Source organism: Panthera leo, chromosome B4 (assembly GCF_018350215.1).
Source record: "Panthera leo isolate Ple1 chromosome B4, P.leo_Ple1_pat1.1, whole genome shotgun sequence".
NCBI lineage: Eukaryota > Metazoa > Chordata > Mammalia > Carnivora > Felidae > Panthera > Panthera leo.
Genome location: NC_056685.1, coordinates 46972854 through 46991266, shown reverse-complemented (window position 1 = coordinate 46991266; position 18413 = coordinate 46972854). Strand labels below are relative to the sequence as shown.

The 18413-nt window shown below is 43.0% G+C and overlaps 1 protein-coding gene across 1 annotated transcript in view; it reads left to right on the top strand.

Moving 5' to 3' along the window:
* The window catches only part of GRIN2B (glutamate ionotropic receptor NMDA type subunit 2B), a 410291-nt gene that overhangs the window by 324736 nt on the left and 67142 nt on the right, over nucleotides 1–18413 (top strand). The window lies entirely within an intron of this gene.

Below are 18413 nucleotides of genomic sequence, written 5' to 3'. Positions count from 1 at the left end.
GAATGTTTTTAGCTTGATTAGGAGAGGGGGAGGGGGGAGTTCATCCTAATGATCTAGTATCAGAGTTAGGCTGCGTGAGAAAAATCAGCAATAGATCCTGAAGCCCAGTGAAACAGATAGATTTTATGCTGGCCTCTAGTTTAGTCCCAGAATTTCTAGTAATGCCAATAAAATCAGCACTGGCCCACCAGTTTGCTCACATTCACTGAGCTACCATTACGTGCTTTGGCTCTTAATGGAAAGATCTGGGAGATAAAACAGAGAGTAAGAGGCCGTGTTAAGCCCATGACATTAAATGACACTTCCTGTATGCATTTATTCACTAAAAAAAAATATTTCCTGAGCACCTACTATGCACCAGGCACTTACCTAGTACTCTAGCACGGAGACTCAAAAAAAAAAAAAAAAAAACAAAAAAAAACAAAAAACAAAAAAACTGTGTTTTTATGGAGAGACAGAAAACATTGGAAATAAGTAAATTATACAAAATGACCAATAGTGATAAATGCTAAAGAGATAAAGAAGGTAGATAAGTAGCCAAAGAGGACCTCATTGAGAAGGAAACTGAAGCATCCGTGAGGGACGGAGGGGATAGATTGGGAGGTACTGAACTGAATGAAGAGGCACTTTTTTTCCCGTTTGCCAGTTGATGGTTATGGGATATGTTTCCTTGTTCAGAACTCCAGAGGAAAGGTCTGAATCTGCAACCCTTCAGATTTCATTGGAAAGATAAGTCGACATGCACGTAAAGGGGCTTTTCCATCATCTTAGTAAGAGTGCCCACGTTCAGATCTGTTGAATTTTAAGTGAGAAAAAAGGGTCCCTCCTGTGGGATCAAGGGAGACTTCTTGTGATCTGACTGGTGTCCTAAAGGAGGAACAGAATTTATGTTGGCAGAGGAAGGGTTAGGGGATTGCAGGAAAGATAACACTGTGCAAGAAGGCAAAGAGCACAGGGATGGCGTAGTGAGAGGACAAGCAGAATGATGGTGTTAGGAGGGGAGCTTCCACACGAAACAGTGGAAGGAGTAAGAGCGTGAAGTTGGCCTGGGATTACTGAGAGATGAAGAGTACCAGTGGCTAGACTCTGGAGGGCCTTGACTGCCAGGCCAAAGTGATTTCTTTCCATTTCTATGTTGTTCGTAAGGAGAGTCCTTGCGTTAACATTCGGTTGATAGAACCAGAGAATGTAGAGCGTCTCTCACAGAGCATGGCATGTGGTGGGTGGTCAGCGAAGGTTATGTTGAAGTGGATTGCTTGTTGTCTAAGAAGGGGCATTGTAACACGTGTAATTTTTGAATGCTTAATCATGTAGCTCACATCCACGTGGGAATAGTAAACTGTTAGAGCTAGAAGGGTATGTAAAATATACATCTCCAGCCCTTCATTTTACAAATGAAAAAACAGAAAGCTAGAGGTCTGAATGATTAGTTCAGCGTGGTTGATGGGGAAGATGGGATTCTTCAAGATTATTTTTTCAACCACCTCTTCTGGGGGCTTTCTCCGCACCGCCCCCAAACAGGTCTACCTTTCCTCCATGCAGACAGTATGCTCTCTTGATCTAAATCGGTATTCCTCAAATGGACATTCCATGGAACCCTGGCCTCACGTGATCCACTGTGAAAAATTGGTTCCTTTTAGATTAACTTGGGAGAGGCTGTCCACTATATATCAAAGTCTTGAAAAAATTAAAATGCATATGGGAAAAACACAGGCTCTAAAATTCCTATAGTGAAGAAAATTGTTTAATTTTGCTGTAATATTTCTCCAAACATCTTTTACCGTGAATTTTCGTGGGGTGTTTTTGTTTGTTTGTTTGTTCGTTCGTTTTTTGTTTTGTTACTAAGTCCCTATAATCCCTGTGGAACTCTCCTAGTAATCATGAGCACTTGGTCCTCAGTACCAGCTGGCCTCTTACTAAAAGAGCCTCTTATAGCAAAAGAGGAAGGTAGATAAATCTGAGAAGAAGAAAGCCTTAAAAACATCAAGGGAAATTAGGCAATTAAAGAAAAGCTGGTGCTCCTCCTTCTGTTTTCTGTCTTCTCTGCCTGTCTTTATGCCTTCACTCCTTTCTTCAAAAAATAACTTCTGAGAGTCCACTATCTGCAAACCATGGTGCTACAGACTATGCATAGATTATCTTGCTTGTTCCTAATTACCCTCTGTCTGTTAGTAATAGCCTCTCCAAATGAGGAAACCAAGTTCCAAGATAGTGGGTAACATGCTCATCATCATACAATTTAAACTAATGGCAGAGCCCAGAGTCAAACTAGCATTTAATTAAAGCTAGTGTTTTTACTTATCGTGTTGTTCTTCCCTGGTCATTTCTTCTTATCCCACTCTCTGTTTTTCTCTCCACTCTGCTGTTAACCACACAATGCGTAAATGTCAAAACCAACCTCCTAACAAGTTAAAGAAGATACTGGACTCTCAAGGTTCCTATATCTGTTATGCCTCTTAGGTACTTAATTTAGCATGTAATTTAGTTTCCCTTAACTAGATTGGAAGATCCTCCAGGGCAGAGATTTGTTATGCACACTCTCTGGTCTTCATTCCACATCTTTTCTGCATGCCTTTTACTTGGAAGGTGAAGATGATGAAGTCCAGAAGTATTCACTGATGTCATCCCCCTTTTCAACTAGAACTTACCTGTTATCATAGGAGGTAACTGCAATAACATCTTTCATCAAAGGAGAAGTTATTTTCTTTGTGACAGTGGGAGGGAACTTGAAATTCTAGAAATTCTTACAGCAAATGACAGTCTGTTCCCTTAGGCCTTTCACACCTGCCACCTGGTCTTCCATGACTTAATGTCATCTAATTGACTGCATTAAGTCAGGGGCTGGCTGTGTCTTTCACTGTTGCCTGCTCTAAAGATGGCAAATTCCAAATGTCTAGACGGTTATTTAGTTATTGATGTACATGCTTTTCTGTCTTACCAGATTATAGACTCTGGGAGAGTGAGGATTATATGTCTCTCTCACCCCTGCTTTCCTTATAGCACTCAGCCCTGGGCCGGGCATGGAATACGTTCTCAACTGTTTGCTGAGCTCTCTCTGAAGCCGTGCTTTAGAAATTGACATTGTGATGGACTAGAGAGAGCTAAGGTTTATGCTACTCCCTATATGCTCCCATGTAATTTGGCACGTCAAAATTTTGATACACCTAGTTTATTACTGTTCCAGTAATTTAACTGAGGCACGTATAAAGTACAGTCCAACTCTGCCCAACAGTAGAGAGACCCAGCCAAGCCTAACCAGTGAAATTTCAGCCTTTATAATCTACATCAAACAAACAGCCCCTAAGATATCTGAACCAATGCTCCTTGACTTGTCAAACTCAGTCAGCCCACTGCTAGCTTTCTTTCATCCAACCCAAACCAATTGTATTGAAACGAAGCTGTAGGTTTCATTGTTACCACCGTATTAACCCAAAGTATGGAACCCTATTCATCAGCTGCAGGCTCCTGCCTCTGGAGTATTCCTGGTGGGAGGCTCATTATTGTGACCCTAAGAGCTTTTTCCTAATTGGAACTGTTCTTTTTTGGAGGACATTTCTTCGGTTCCCCCTCTGAGTGGATGAGAACCTCTCTCCAATGCTAGTAAGGCAGCCCCCTCCATCCCACTTTTACCTCTTCTGTCTCCTCCCTCTCCCTCTCCCTCTTCCTCTCCCTCTCCCTCTCTCTTTCTTTTCTCTTTCTCTTTCTCTTTCTCTTTCTCTTTCTCTTTCTCTTTCTCTTTCTCTCTCAGGAGTGAGGAGTGGGCAGCATTCCTCAACATGATGACCAGGGAGGGGCAGATGGGGAAAGGGAAAAACCTGCTTGAGTTCTTTAGTTTGTAACTTCAAGACCACGTACATTATTGGTCCCTAACTGCAAGAAGTCATATTACAACTCTCTATGTGTTAATATCCCAGTAGTAATGCCACTTAATGGAAAGAAAAGCATGGAAAGGCAACATGATGTATTGACCATTTGACCTTTGAGCTTTGAGGAGACCTAAGTTTAAACATGAGTTCTATTGCTTGCTGGTTATGTAACCTTGAACAAAGTTACTGAAGTTCTAAAAAACTCACACACCTAAGTTCTTCAAAACTTGTTTTCTTTTTCCATGAAATATAGATAACTCTTACATTGGTTTTCTGTTGCTGCATAACAAATTCCCAAAAACTGGTGGCTTATCAACAACACACACTTGTGATCTCAGTTTCTGGGGGTCAGGAGGCCAGGCATGTCTTTAAGTCTTCTACTCAGTGTCTTACAACCCTGCAGTCAAAGGGTTGGCCATGCTGTGTTCTCATCTGGAGGCTTGAGTGAGGACGATGCCACTTCCAAGCTTATTCTGCTCTTTTGGCAGAATTCACTTGCTTGTGGCTATTCAACTGAGGTTCTTACTGAGTATTGGCTAGAGGCTACATTCAGCTTTTAAAGGCCACATGGAGCTCCTGACCATGTGACCCCATCGGTAGGCAGTTGACAACTGTTTGCTTCTTTAAGACTGGTGGCAGAATCTCTCCTCTAGTCTTTTTAAAAATTATGATTGTTTTCCAGACTTGGAGCCAAATGTATTTAGAAAATAGCCTTACACTGTTCCTAAAGAAAATTATTTACATATCCACAGTGTAAGAAAATTTACTTTTATCTTCAGGAGCTGAGTTGATGGTCATTCATCATTGAAAAACAGATGCTCTTACACAGTGTGGCGAGGCATTTTAGTTGATTGCTGATATAATTGAGAGTACTTTCTTTTATAACATAACCTCTACTGAGTGAACAGTAAGTTAAGTGGCCAGAGGAGGGTGACCTACAGAAAGAGTTCAGAGCTCTGTGCCCAGAAACCAAGTTCAAGCCCTAACTCTGTGACCCCGCAGGCAAGCTCTGTGACTCTGCACAGTCACAAAACCAGTCCGGGCCTCAATTTTATCATTTTTTAAGTAAGAATTCTGAAATAGAATACTAGTTGTTAGAATATTGGGTATCACCAGGAAATGCCATCTCACACATAGCTAGCATTCAAGTATTTGAGAATACACGTAGAAGGAATCCATAAGCAAATAAATATGCATTTTGGCAAATAAATTCTAGACTATGTGCAGAGCTAGTCTAACCCTTCTTAAATGTGTTCAAAGTTACAATGTTATATAGAAATGTCATAGGAAAAGCTTACAGCAAAGAATGTGTATAGTAATATGCCACTGAGAATAATTAGTCCCTCATCAAGAGAGAACCCCAGCCTCTCGGATCTGGAAAGCACGTTTGCAGTCATCTGATCGGAGCCCCTCATTTACTGATGAGCATAAGGTCTAGGCTGAGAGGTTAGGTGGTTCACCCAAGGTCATATGCTGAATGCCAGAGATGGAGCGAAAAGCCAAGGCCGTGCCCTCCCTGCCCAGGGCCCCGTCAGTAGGCCAGAGTGTGCCTCTGAGTGATTCCAGGGAAGAATAGTGAAAACAAGCACTGACTTTTATATTCAAAACAATGAGACGTTTTGAAAAGAAATTTCCCTTTTGAGCAATGACTTTGGTTATTTAATTTCACTCGTATGGAGCTACAGCCTTGAATTGCCAAAAGTGTCACAAATTCTACCTGAATGATCCCAGATTCTGAAGAGAGAGGCTTCTGTTTTCTAAACTGAACTTATTAAAGCCCATGCACATCCATTTCTTTCGACAGGTAAACACATAAATGTGGTGTCGCACAGGGCTCCGTCCTGGATCCACTTCTAGTTAAGATTGTCATCAGTGACTTGGATGCTGCCGTAGCACACTCATTAAGTTCACAGATGAGACTGAATTTAAAGTGGAGGCTAAAGCCTTGGGGGATGCGATTAGAATTGGAAATGACCTCAACAAATTGGACAAGTAATCAGAAACTAACAGGAAGAAGCTCAGTAAAGACAAGGGCAAAAGGGAGTCGAGAACTCAAAGAAAATAAAGACAAAAAACGTCTGAGACGTGGAAATGGCAGGTCAGGCTGAGATCTACCAAAAGATATGTGGGTTACATAGCAGGGGGCCGCCATTTGCCGTGATACAAGTCAGGTGTGTTTAGGGTCCTACATTTTACAGAAAGAACTATGATTCTAAAGCTTCTGTGGCAGGTTTACCTGCTAAATGCTTCTCCTTGCAATAGGATTATGTCCACCAAGAAGTAACCCGCTATAAGGACTAGTGGTTAATATTGCTCACAAATTTTTTAAACTTCCAATTGGAGGAGTGTCTGGGTGGCTCAGTCAGTTAAGTGTCTGACTGTTGATTTCAGCTCAGGTCATGATCTCAAGGGTTTGTGAGATCGAGTCCCACACTGGGCTCTGTTCTGGCAGCATGGAGTCTTCTTGGGATTCTCTCCCTCCCTGTCTCTCTGCCCCTTCCCCACTGGTGTGGGTGTGTTTGTGTGTACACATTCTCGTTCTCTCTCTCTCTCTCTCTCTCTCAAAATAAATAAACTTAAAAAAACTTCCGATTAGAAAAAAACTTTGTTATCTTCTGACTCTCAGGGTAGGAAATGAGTATGGTCGTTACCTACTCAACCTACTAACTACACGGATAGGCTCCTCCTTAGTCATACATTTCATTCCTGGAGGTACATTTCATTCCTTAGAGCCATTCCTTGGCTCTAAGCTCATTATTCTTAATAGTTAGGTCAGAATGGTCCAGGGATGTTTAATATTGTTGCTACTGCCCTTCTTTAAAAGAAGCATGCCAATGAGATGCTTGAACATTTTGTCTACATGCAACATTCTATAATATCTAATTGTCTCCTAATTATTTCCACCTGACGGTGGACTCAGACTAGAGGAACATAGACCATGAGGAGAATTCAGCCAAAGAGAAACTGTTGCAAAGTGAAGGGAAACGAGCTGAATGCTGAGCCCTAACTGCGAATGCCTCTGGGAAGGAACAGAGGGAAGGTGGAGTTGTGGGAGAGAAGGTAGGATTAACACCAGCCAGACAGGAGACAGGACACAGATAGCGGTTTTGCTGATGATTTTTAGTGTCCAACTTGCATTCAAAGGCCTGAACTGAATATACACAAGTTCTGTCATTTATTATCCAGACCTACACATGCATACCGTTGATATCCACATGCTGAGGGAGGGGGCAGGATGGTTATTCGTCCTAGGGCATACTAAGTGGAAGAAGTAGCATTTGAAACAGGTTTGTGTGGCTTCAATACCTGTTGTTGTTTTTTCAGTTTAACTAAACTGACTTTCAAAATAGAGGCAGAGAAGAAGAAGAAGAGGTGGAGAATGCAAAGGAAAAGAACGTGGCTAAATTTAAGAACTGAAAGGGAGCGAGAGAAATGAAGAGAGAAGGCATAGGGAAAGGAGAAGAGGAGAGAAAAGAAGGAGCGGTGATAGGAAGAAATAGGTAAACGACAGGAAATGAAAGCCTGCAGGAAAGTGAAGGAAAGTGTGCAACCCCAGCAGAGGACAGTATCCTGATAACAGCATTCCGAGTGTTGATCGAGACATCTTTCTTCCAAGATGCACTGTATTTCTCCAGTCTTCCTGGAGTATTGGATCCTGTTGAGACCCACAGAATTTATAGGAGTTAAAGAGGACCTGAGGCAGTCTATTGCAAAATGGGAGAATGATTAAAAGGGCAGTGAATGGAATACATGTGGGAACTTTAAAGGAAATGGGACATTGAATGTTGATAAGTGACCTATTAACGGTCTTCAGGTATGAAAAGGCTATTAACACTGTGACTGCTGAAAACGGCAGGATTTATCTGGTATTAGAGCAGACCTGAGTGTCTGTGAACACTGACAGCTTTTACTGCCTTTACCGCTGCAGAATCTTTTCATTTTTATGATATTTCCAAAGTGCTGTCTGGCACTGAGGTCTGCTGCTGACTGGTCACTACAGTGTATGAATCAAGAAGCACTGTTCCTAAAATTTTACTGGGACCTTTAGTAGGATAGGCATGATCAGAACCAGATAGCCTTCTCTGGAATGAATAGGCTTTGTGGGAGAAAGCTCAGTTTGAATGTTAGCACTGAAGCTTATTGGCTTGATGACTTTGGGTGAGTTATTCCATTTTCCTGACCGTCAGTTCCCTTCTCAATAAAATGGTGCAAATGTAACTTACCTCCCTGCATTTAGAGACCTTCCTCGGGGCTTAGGTGATGATAGGTATTCCATAAACGATATCTTTCTCTTCCTTCCCCCTCCCCCTGGGGTACAACAAAGGTGAAGAGAAGACCTCATCCCATCCTGGGCTGTGCTATGCAGAAGAGACAGGAATAGCGTAATTGGGGTAAAAAGAGGGGTTATGTTCTATGTCCAGAAAGTTCAGATCCATTCCGTTTCCATAGATAGGGGCAGGATGGGGCTTGCTGTACTGAGGTCACCATGAGTGCATGTTCTCTGGGTAACATTACTTACTAGAAGCTCCCTCCACCCCCATCTGCCAAGGGGTTCTTCAGTGTTAAAAGCTGGCATCTGTGATCCAATCCTTGCATTTCTGAGACAGAACCATTTTGAAACGAGGGTTCAAGTGCAAGATGTTTAACTTGCAAGTTCGGAAGACGCTTCCCTGTGTTATGATGGGGTCAGGGGGGCAGGTTGAAAACCACAAACCGCAGCTCTGGTTCTGTTCAGAAGGCGTGGTTTTCCCAGAAGTCATTTTCTGTTATGAGCGGTCAGTGCCGCCTCACTGCCTCTGCCAGTACCCTCCTCTGCCTGTGAATGCACGTCCATCCACGTTCATTCAGCACGTACGTATGCATGCGCGTGGGCATACCTTGGCCTTGGTTTACTCCTTGCAGGGGAAAAAAAAAAACAAAACACCTGAGTTCAAAGTCCTTTAAATCTGTTCTTATCATCTCCAGGAATTGTGGGATACCTTGGACTAGTCTTTTACGAGACTTTTTTTAGTTACCTTGTAAACCACGGTGTAGAAAACAGGGTCAGGGAAGGTGTCCTTGTCTGGGAAGTTGTGGCTCGTGTGCTCAAAGCCATCGCAGATGGGCCCTCGCTCAGTATCTTCGAGCAGGTCTGTTTGTCTATTTTCTCTTACATCGGCTTTGGCTCAGGTCAAGGAGTGCATAACTTTCACCATCTGGGACAGTAGAAAGATGACAGCAGGTCTTTCTGAAGAGTAGAAACCTTTCTTTCCACTTCAGTGGGAAATCTAATCTCACGTCTTTTAAATCCCCTTTGCCAGTCAGACCTGCATACTTATTTACAGCTCAGTGACATCATTTTGGCCTAGACTCTTAACAAAGCTCTGTTTGAGTTAGTGAAACAATTTCCCGATGCAGAATGGATTTTACCTATTTGGTACACAGGCAGAAGGGAAAGGGAAAACAGTGTTGAAATATTTGGTGGACCATCTGAGTAGTCTTCTTCATCTAGATAGCTTCTGTGTGTGTATTGAGGGTCTAATGTCCTGAACAGGGAAGAGAACTAGTAAACCTTTTCTTCAGGGTCCTGTTTACACATAGGTTAGGAAGGGTAATGATTTGTTAGCTTAGGTAAAGCCCTGTGTCGTGATTATTGTTCTCATTTTGAGAAAATGCTGACTAAGCCATGAACTATTTCTTGCAGCAGAAGCAAAATGTATGGAAATTCTGACATTTCCATTCTCTGGTAGATGCCAAAACTTTACAGAAGACAGAACATCTCATTTAAGAAGACCAGTTGATGTTTTCTTAAGGAAATGTACATAGGTGCACAGCTAATTTTCTCATTGTCCTTTTCTGTACTTTTATTTTTTAGGGGCCATGAGTATCGTGGCTAAAAATATACAGAGAGGAGCAGTGAGCATAATTAAGAATGGAAGGTCTTCCTCCAGGTTCAACTTAAACCTCACTTGCTCTGGAAATCTTGCCTGTCCCCCAAGCCTAGGTTAGCTCCTCCTCTTGTACATAACTCTGTCACCCTGCCTTTTCTGTGTTAGCTTCCAGGACATATTTGTTTCTTTTCCATTGCCTGTGTTTGCTTGATAACAGCAAGATGATACTCTCTGATCCCTTCACGTGCAAAGTCTTCTTCCGAGTGTATGTGTCCCCCAGATTTATCTCCAGTCTGGAACTCTCACCTGGACTCAGACTCTTGTGCATACCCTACTGACATTTCTCCTGGGACATCTGGAGGGTGACTCAGACTGCCCCTGTCTCAGATCAAACTCTTGTTTTTCTCTGCATTTCTATTTCCCACTCTCCATATTCCTCATGTTAGCTGATATTTACTGAGAGCTTCCTTTACCCCAGACCCTGCTCTAAGGGCTTTACAAGCATTCACTAATTTCATCTTCATAACAACCCTATGAGATAGGTATTGTTAATATCCCCATTTTACAGAAGATGAAACTGAGATATAGAGACAGATACAGAGCGAACTTGCCTGTGGTCATAGGGCAGATCGGGCATCAGTCCGAGGCCATGTGACATCCATGTCCATATCAGCCTAGTCACTGCTCTGTGCAGGGTCTCAGTAGATGGCATCACCCATTGCTAAAGCCCCAAACCTCAGAGTCCTCTTTCTCTCCACCTACTGTAAAATTCATCATCCATCTGGTCATCTCTGCCTTCTAAACATATCCTGAAACTAACAAATTCTCTGTTGTCACCACCATGGTCAGATCACCCTCATCTCCCTACTCACCTTCTGCTTCCTACTCTTGTACAGTTCTCTATGTCACAGCCAGAGGAGTCCTTTCAAAACATAACAGTTCATGTCAATTGTTTCTTCAAAACCCTGCAACGGCTTTCCATCAAACATAGACGATCCACATCCTCAGTATGTGATCTACCTCCTCAAGACCCCACCAGACTCATTTCCTGCCACCCTTCCCTTGGATTCCCAGCTCCAGCCAAAGTGGTTGACCTGCTGTTTCTTAGACGGAACATCCCATCCAAGGAACATCCCAATCCAAGGAACATCCCATCACAAGAACTTTGCCCTCGCAGAGTTTTCTGCCTGAAATCCTCCTCCTTCAGAGAGTCATGTGACTCTCCCTTCATTCAGGTCTGTGCTTACACATCACCTCTTTAGAGAGGACTTCCCTGACTACGTTATGTAAATCCCATCATACACCATCCTCTTTCCTAGGCTTTATTTTCTTAATAGCAGTTCTCTCTAGCTGACATTTTATTATATATCCACTTATTGTCTTTCTCCATTCTTAGAATGTAAACTTCTGGAGGGCAGGGATTCCTAAGTGCTTGTCTCATAATAGATGTATAATATTTGTTGAATGAATGAATGAATGAATGAACAAACACTTGTCTTCTAATTATAGGTATCAGTACAGGAAAGTTATTCCTAAGCTTATGACTAATGCCAGAGATATAAAATACCTTTCCCAGCATAATGTACAGGAACTCAAACACTAACCCATTTCCTCACGGCTGCTAATTGCCTAAATGAAGCAGAATGCCTTGGTTAAAGCAAATAAATGGCTAGATTCAGGGCACTGACGTATAGGGCCCAGGTTCATATATTTGCTAAATCTTCTGTGCTCCCCCTCAATCATTTGATTCCTACTTAGGTCTGCTGTTGCCAACAGATTCCATGTAGCAAATTATCTCTGCAGAAAAGTGGGGTGGGGGAGGGGAGGTACAAATCCGGTTGTGTGCTTCTTTTCCACCCATGCTCCTCTGCACCTCTTAGTACCCTGAACTCAAGGTGTCTGGGAAAGTGCTGGCAGGGTAGAGAGTGGGAGAAATGAGGTAGGTAATCCTCTTTACCCAGAAGGAGCTCTTAAGGAAGCTCTATCGATTTCCCTTCTTTATAGAAATCATAAAAAAAATGCAAATGACCCTCTCTCCACTTCCAATCCCGGTTTAGTGCCCTGTTTTACCATCTGGTTCTTCTCAATGTGAAGAGATTTTCCCCCATATTCCTTTGCATTGTATATTTTAAGACCTTCTTTTGACAGTGACATCTCATCAGACCCCAGAACCAATGTTCATGTTGAGTAAAACAGTTGGTGTCCTGCCTTACTGGGTCTTCTCTTGGCCCAGACACCTGAAGGATGTCACTTCCTGATAAGTGCCAGCACTAAAGTGGATTCCGTGCATTGGCATTTGAGCAGTGAGTTGTTGGCTAAAAGGAGGGACAGAAAGAGGTCAAAGTAGCATCATTTGAAATTTGCCATCCCTCTTTCACGGAATTCTTCCATAGTTTCCCAGTAACACTCATTCCTGGAATGGACTACAGTGTATAGGATTCCACTGACTCTAGGAAAAATCAAGGGAGTCTCATGAGTATGGAATCTTCAGAAATTACAAAAGTAACACGTGATAATGGGAAACAATGAAACAAGGCAAACATATATAAAGAAAACACTGGGGTGCCTGGTGGCTCAGTCAGTTAAGTGTCTGACTTCGGCTCAGGTCATGATCTCGTGGTTCGTGAGTTCTAGCCCCATGTCAGGCTCTGTGCTGACAGCTCAGAGCCTGGAGCCTCTTTCGGATTCTGTCTCTCTCTCTCTCTCTCTCTCTCTCAAAAATAAATAAACATTAAAAAATTAAAAAAAAAAAAAGAGAGAGAACTGTTACTAACCTCCCTCCAGCCTCTCACATCCTCCCCAGTCATGCCTAGCCATCCTCCCCAGTCATGCCTAGCACGGCAGAGACTGTAGCCATTTACCAAATTATGTTTGTCCTTCATCCAAAGTATACAGCTGGACTCTATTTCCTAGCTTCTCTTGCGATCAGGTGTGGCCATGTGACTGATGTCTGGTCAATGCAATGTGAGCAGAAATGACAGGTGTCATTCCAGGACTGGCCCATAAAGTCCTCCCACATAAGCTCAGCTATGCTCCTTTTGTCTCTGGCTAGCTGGGATGGAGACCTCTCCATGGGGGCCTGAAAGCCTCATGTTGAAGATGCCAAAGTCTCCATTGGCCTAGGTTCCCAAATAATTGCATAAAGGAAGCTGCCCTACCAAGATCAGTACACTAACATGAACTAGAAATGAAATTCAGTTGTGTTATAATTATGATTACATTTCTTTTTTTAAAATATTTTTTACACTTATTTATTTTTGAGAGACAGAGTGAGATGCAGGGTGAGCAGGGGAGGGACAGAGAGAGAAGGAGACACAGAATCCGAAGGAGGCTCCAGTCTCTGAGCTGTCAGCACAGAGCCCAACGCAGGGCTTGAACCCACAAACCCCGAGATCATGACCTGAGCCGAAGTCAGATGCTTCAACCAACTGAGCCACCCAGACACCCCTAATTAGGATTACATTTCATGAGTTATTTGGTGTATAGTTAGCCTACCACAACTAATATACTGGATATTACAGGTTGGTTTTTTTTTGTTTTTTTTTTTCAACATTTTTTTATTTATTTTTGGGACAGAGAGAGACAGAGCATGAACGGGGGAGGGGCAGAGAGAGAGGGAGACACAGAATCGGAAACAGGCTCCAGGCTCTGAGCCATCAGCCCAGAGCCTGACGCGGGGCTCGAACTCACGGACCGCGAGATCGTGACCTGGCTGAAGTCGGACGCTTAACCGACTGCGCCACCCAGGCGCCCCACAGGTTGTTTTTTAATACGTATATTTCTTTCTTCCCCATTTGATTATAAGCTCCTTGAAAGCAAAATCTGTGTTATTACCTTCTGTACCCCCTGGAGGGTCTCACAGGGAGCCTGGCATAGGACATGTGATCAGTAACTAGTTATTGGTCAGAGAGTTTATTTTTACCTATTATCCTAGGGTGATTTAAAACAGGAGTAGGAATGGGGCGCCTGGGTGGCTCAGTCTGTTAAGAATCCCAACTGCTGATTTCACCTCAAGCCATGATCGCCTGTTGTGGGATGGAGCCCTGCATCAGGCTCCGAACTCACAGTGCAGAGCCTGCTTGTGATTCCCTCTCTCCCTCCCTCTCTACCCCTCCCTTGCTCATGCTCCCTCTTTTTCGCTCAAAATAAATAAATAAACTTCAAAAAATTATATATGAGCACTGGGTGTTGTGTGGAAACCCATTTGACACTAAATTATATTAAAAAATAAAAGTAAAACAAAAGCATGAACTTCATGAAGAAAACAAAACAAAACAAAAAATTATATGTAAAAAACATGAGTCGGAACATGGCCACTTCATCTGGGTTTTTCATTTTGCTTTGAAATCCATCTTGGGTATGAAGGATCTCTTATGTATGCGGAGCAGCTCAGAACTGACATGGTCAGTGAAGTGTGACACACATTTTTTATTATCCACAAGTGGATTATCTGCTGTGACCTAGCTCTTCTACCATTTCGGCACATTCCTCAAATCAATAGCTGTGTGGTAGGCGCTGAGAAGGGCCCTGAGCCAAGAAAGAATGAGAAACGAGTTGGGGTAGGTTTGGGGGGTGTGGGTGTTTGTGTCAGTGACTGGGTTATGAGTTGTGAATGCATTCTTCAGCCAAAAAAAAATGCTGATTATCTTTTTACTATTATATTCATCTTTCTTATTCTCTATTGTGAGACATAATCAAGAGTTCAAAATAGGAATATTTAAGTTAAAACCAGGGTAGAGTATTGAATAAACTCCCATCATAGGCAAAAATGGAACTTTTTCAAAAGCAGGAATTTATCAGTTTGGCATCAGATATCTTTGAGGGAACAAAAGGCATTTTATTTTCACCAGCTAGCTGTAGTCAGGCAGGTGACGCATGGTAAATATTAAAATCCTTGTTGTATACAATGATAAATTTTACCCTGCAGTCCTTGATTAATCCAGAGAAATCTCTGCCAGCCTTTATCCTCAGTTGGAGGGGCCAGTGTCCTCATGAACCTCCTGCTACCATTACCTCCCACTCTGCTTCCTGCCACTAAAGATCCATTAAAAAATGGTTTTCTAGGGGCGCCTGGTGGCTCAGTCAGTTGAGCGTCCGACTTCGGCTCAGGTTGTGATCTCACAGTTTGTGGGTTTGAGCCCCGCGTCAGGCTCTGTGCTGACAGCTCAGAGCCTGGAGCTGTTTCGGAATCTGTATCTCCCTCTCTCCCTGTCCCTCCCCCGCTAACACTCTGTCTTTCTCAAAAACAAACAGTGAAAAAAAATTAAATGCGCCTTTAAAAAGAAAGGAAGGAAGGAAGGAAGGAAGGAAGGAAGGAAGGAAGGAAGGAAGGAAGGAAAATGGTAGTCTAAACCAGAGGTTCTCAAACTTCAGCATGTATCAGGCTTGTTAAAACCCAGATTTTTGGATTCCATTCTTTCAGCTGCTGATTCAGTAGGTCTAGAGTGAAGCCTGAGAAGTTGCATTTCTAACAAGGTCCCAGGTAATACTGATGCTCCTGGTCTGCAGACCACACTGAGCACCGCTAGTCCAACCTCCTTCAACCTCATACAAACGTGCCCAAGTGTGACAGCCTGACAAGGGAAAGGATCCCCAGCAAGGAGTGCTCCCTTTCCCATAAAGTGAGACTAAAGCTGTAATTGAAGCCGTGCATGAAGAGTGAAGTTGTTCAGGGCAACTCAGTGAAATGTCAACACCATGGACCCACACTGTCTCGTTCTCGTCTCCAAATTCATTCCCTCATTTCCCTATTAGTAAAATGAAGAGGTCACCATGGATGAGTGGTCCTCAATCCTGCTGTGCATTAGAATCACCTGGGAAGTTTTTAAATAATATTGTTGTCTCCTTTATATAAATTTATGATTTGATCCCACTTAGAGATTCCAAGAGAATTGGTCTGGGAGAGGGCCCAGGAATCAGCATTTTAATAGCTTTACAGGTGATTCTACTAGAGAGCCTGGTTGAAAACTATTGATTCTCTCTAGATCAATTCCAGATTGAAGAGTTGACATCTATGCCTCCCTCTCATGGAATCCCACCATGTCTGTCCATCCCTTCCCCCCTCTGCCCAGACCCCAAGTCTCCAGCTTCACTTGACTCTTTGCCCTGACCCGTTGCTTGCTTCTCTCTCTGCACATTATATTCTATTTACTCTGTGGCACAAAGTCACTTCATACCTCATTAACTTCCTCTGCTTAATTAGGCAGAGGACAAGTCCCAAACAAGTGCAGAATACATGGAAATTCACTGATAAAAATATAAACAAAGTAGGAGCACTTTCAGAACCCCCAGGAAATGTGAACTATAGAAGCAGAGAAGGGAAGGGACCAATTCCTGAAAAGTGACTTTGATTCATAAAGTCACAGAGAGTTCAGTACACTTAGCTCCGTATTATTTATTCTCCTGAGCCGGCCCAACCCCATTTTGTTGTGATTTGTACAGATTTCACACATACTTTATATTTACAACAAGTCACTCAGGTGACAGGACTTCTCTTTCCTAAATAATCTTTTATCCTGTAAGCAAAACGGCATAGAAAATTGAGGCAGTGGCCAGTGTACTTTGGCTTTTCCCAGACTCGCTTCTTCTACAACCATGAAGATGGCAGAAACGAAGGTGGTGGCTTTACCTGGTAGGAGTCCGAGTGTTTTGCCAGTTTTCCATTTTATTTAGGTACAGCTTTGGAATTTCCAAGTGCTGGTGGGGTGTAACTTTACTTCACTTTAATTTTACTTTGACCTTCGGTGACTCGAACTAGAAACACTAGAGGGGCTCAGTCGGTTAGCATCAGACTCTTGATTTCGGTTCAGGTCATGATCTCACACTTTCTGAGTTCAAGCCCTGTGTTGGGCTCTGTGCTGACAGCTCAGACCCTGCTTGGGATTCTCTCTCTTCCTCTCTATCTGCGCCTCTGCCATTCATTCTCTGTCTCTGTCTATCTCTCTGTCTCTCTCTTAAAAAGAAAAACTAGAAACTCTAGAAACAACTTTCTTTTCTGGATGGCACCTGAAGCTTCAGTTGAGGGTACCTTTTCAGTTCCCTTGTCATTCTGAGTGAGGCGTTTTGTTTTCTTTCCCAGTCAGATAGCTTTAGTTAAGCTGAGGAGCAATTGAGTTAAGGTAAGGGACACTGAGGCAATTTAGTAATTTAATTCTACTGTGTGCTCTGGACAGGAATCCAAGCCTGGCGCCTTTCTCCTAATTAATTCTCCATGTCAGGCATCTGGAAACCCGCCTCTTCTGCCTCATCTGAGTTGACTAATTAATTAAGCTGTGTTTGTAAATGGGCATTTTCTCCCTCAGCACTTTTTTCATCATCTGTTTCTTTAGCCACAAGCTGGTGGCCCCATTTAATGGTAAGCTACCTGGCCAATAATTCCGCTCTCCTGCAGACTGAGGAAGTTCCATTTGGAGTCTGCCCAGCACTATACAAGAAGCCCAGGCTTTGGAGGGAAACAGATAAGGCTTTCTGTCCAACTTAGCCATTTCTTAATTATGTGAGCACAGGCAAATTACCTTTCACCTCAAATGTCAGTTGCCCTATTTTTTCCCTACCACACCTACCACTTAGCTCAGTGTCTGGCACGTCATTGGCATAAATACCTCTAAATAAATAAACACTTCTAAGCACCGGGTACTTTTTGCTCAATGGGGCACTCCTAACACCTTGACTTTGTGCAGGGAGTGGCCATTTTCAAGACACTTCCACACACGCATCATCACATGTGTTGCTCTCGAATCCCTGGGGGGAGTTTTGGTAAATGTTGTTACCCTCATATTTAACAGAGAATTAGGCTCAGCAAGGTTAAGGGACAAGTTCCCTTGGCTAGTGGGAGGCAGAGCCTGACAAATAAATCTCCACAATCCTGGCCTAATGCTTTTGCTCTGAGATCAGGTATTCTCCCGACCTTTAATAGATTGTGTGAAACTAGATTATGAACACTGGGGGCGAAGGGGGGAGGAGTTACATAAGGTATCTCAAGGAGTGTCTTGTAAAGAAAATGATTAGAAACCACTGATACTAAAGGTGCTGAAATATCTACTGGAGAAATATTATTTAGTCCGTGGCAGGATATTGACACTTTACCTTCTGAATTTCCCATTCCTTAGCGCCCTCCTGTGTCCCGCCAGCATTTTTTTTGCTGGTTTGCAGATGAGTTGTTAGTAATTATGGTGATCCAAAGTTATGAACTGGGGCGCCTGGGTGGCTCAGTCGGTTAAGCGGCCGACTTCGGCTCAGGTCATGATCTCGCGGTCCGTGAGTTCGAGCCCCGCGTTGGGCTCTGTGCTGACAGCTCAGAGCCCGGAGCCTGTTTCAGATTCTGTGTCTCCCTCTCTCTGACCCTCCCCCGTTCATGCTCTGTCTCTCTCTGTCTCAAAAATAAATAAACGTTAAAAAAAAAAAAAACAAAGTTATGAACTAATTTCAATAACATTAATACCCACATTTGGACAGTTTGATGCACATTTGATTCTTCTACTGGCCCTGTGAAATGAGTAGCATATACATACATACATCTCTCCCTACTCTGCTGGTACAGAAACTCAGATCCCCAGAGATTCAGTGATTTACCACATTCACAAGGCCTGTCAGTGGTAGGGCTGGGCCTGAAACTCGACTCTGTGTTCAATGATCTTCCAACAGTTCTGCAATTAAGAAAGACTTATGCAGCACGGTA